This window comes from Palaemon carinicauda, chromosome 30, assembly GCF_036898095.1.
Source record: "Palaemon carinicauda isolate YSFRI2023 chromosome 30, ASM3689809v2, whole genome shotgun sequence".
Taxonomy (NCBI): Eukaryota; Metazoa; Arthropoda; class Malacostraca; order Decapoda; family Palaemonidae; genus Palaemon; species Palaemon carinicauda.
In genome coordinates, this window is record NC_090754.1 from 73,555,484 (window position 1) to 73,557,983 (window position 2,500).

Sequence of the window (2,500 nt, forward strand, 5' to 3'; positions counted from 1 at the left end):
CATCTATCCTCCTATCACCCAGAGCTTTCTTCACACCATCCATCCACCCAAACCTTGGCCTTCCTCTAGTACTTCTCCCATCAACTCTTGCATTCATCACCTTCTTTAGCAGACAACCATTTTCCATTCTCTCAACATGGCCAAACCACCTCAACACATTCATATCCACTCTAGCCACTAACTCATTTCTTACACCCGTTCTCTCCCTGACCACTTCGTTCCTAACCCTATCTACTCGAGATACACCAGCCATACTCCTTAGACACTTCATCTCAAACACATTCAATTTCTGTCTCTCCATCACTTTCATTCCCCACAACTCCGATCCATACATCACAGTTGGTACAATCACTTTCTCATATAGAACTCTCTTTACATTCATGCCCAACCCTCTATTTTTTACTACTCCCTTAACTGCCCCCAACACTTTGCAACCTTCATTCACTCTCTGACGTACATCTGCTTCCACTCCACCATTGGCTGCAACAATAGACCCCAAGTACTTAAACTGATCCACCTCCTCAAGTAACTCTCCATTCAACATGACATTCAACCTTGCACCACCTTCCCTTCTCGTACATCTCATAACCTTACTCTTACCCACATTAACTCTCAACTTCCTTCTCTCACACACCCTTCCAAATTATGTCACTAGTCGGTCAAGCTTCTCTTCTGTGTCTGCTACCAGTACAGTATCATCCGCAAACAACAACTGATTTACCTCCCATTCATGATTATTCTCTCCTACCAGTTTTAATCCTCGTCCAAGCACTCGAGCATTCACCTCTCTCACCACTCCATCAACATACAAGTTAAACAACCACGGCGACATCACACATCTCTGTCTCAGCCCCACTCTCACCGGAAACCAATCACTCACTTCATTTCCTATTCTAACACATGCTTTACTACCTTTGTAGAAACTTTTCACTGCTTGCAACAACCTTCCACCAACTCCATATAACCTCATCACATTCCACATTGCTTCCCTATCAACTCTATCATATGCTTTCTCCAGATCCATAAACGCAACATACACCTCCTTACCTTTTGCTAAATATTTCTCGCATATCTGCCTAACTGTAAAAATCTGATTCATACAACCCCTACCTCTTCTAAAACCACCCTGTACTTCCAAGATTGCATTCTCTGTTTTATCCTTAATCCTATTAACCAACACTCCACCATACACTTTTCCAACTACACTCAACAAACTAATACCTCTTGAATTACAACACTCATGCACATCTCCCTTACCCTTATATAGTGGTACAATACATGCACAAACCCAATCTACTGGTACCATTGACAACACAAAACACATATTAAACAATCTCACCAACCATTCAAGTACAGTCACACCCCCTTCCTTCAACATCTCAGCTTTCACACCATCCATACCAGATGCTTTTCCTACTCTCGTTTCATCTAGTGCTCTCCTCACTTCCTCTATTGTAATCTCTCTCTCATTCTCATCTCCCATCACTGGCACCTCAACACCTGGAACAGCAATTATACACACACACACACACACACATATATATATATATATATATATATATATATATATATATATATATATATATATAACATATATTATATATATAAACATATATATGCAACATATAATATATATATATATATATATATATATATATATATATATATATATATATATATATATATATATATATATATGCACACACGCATATGCTGTGTATGTTTATATCTTTGTGAATTAGCACCAATGATAAAAAAACTTTCTCGATCTCCACAACCTAAATCTAATCAGAAATTAAAACTTAGATGTTGATAATAAGTGATAAGCAATTCCAAAATATGAAAGTTAAAAAAGGTACAATGTAAGAAGACTTTTAATATTCATAAATAACTGGTGAAATGTGATGAATACACATACGCACACACGTATAAACAGTATTGGCAATGTTATGTTGGCAAACAATTAGTGAACTTGAACAACAGTGAACTTGCCATACAAACACATACACACACATATGTGTATGTTTGTAAAGTGTTACATCTACATGTGCTATCAACTTCATCCAATTTATTGATGGGAAAACAAATGTATTTGCAAAGTGAAGAATGCAATCTCCAGTCCCATCTTCCAGGAGAAATTGTCAATTTGGATAACCTTCTTTAGAGAGACCGGAGGTGTATTATTTTCTTCGCTTGAACAGCTTTTTTTCCCCTGAGCATATAAATTTCTTTTTAATCTGTTTTCTGTAAATAAATCTTTAAGATTTCTTATTTCCGTTACCAATGATCCATAGTCTAAGTTAAAATCTCTCTCCTCTCTCTCTCTCTCTCTCTCTCTCTCTCTCTCTCTCTCTCTCTCTCTCTCTCTCTCTCTCCGTCACATTTTTGTTTTTAAGAAGATTAAAAAACTTCTATTCACAAGGTACTTGTCTTCATTTTCAATTTTACATTTTCTACCCATAAAACATAAACGTACATGACAAAGGAGAGAGAGAGAGAG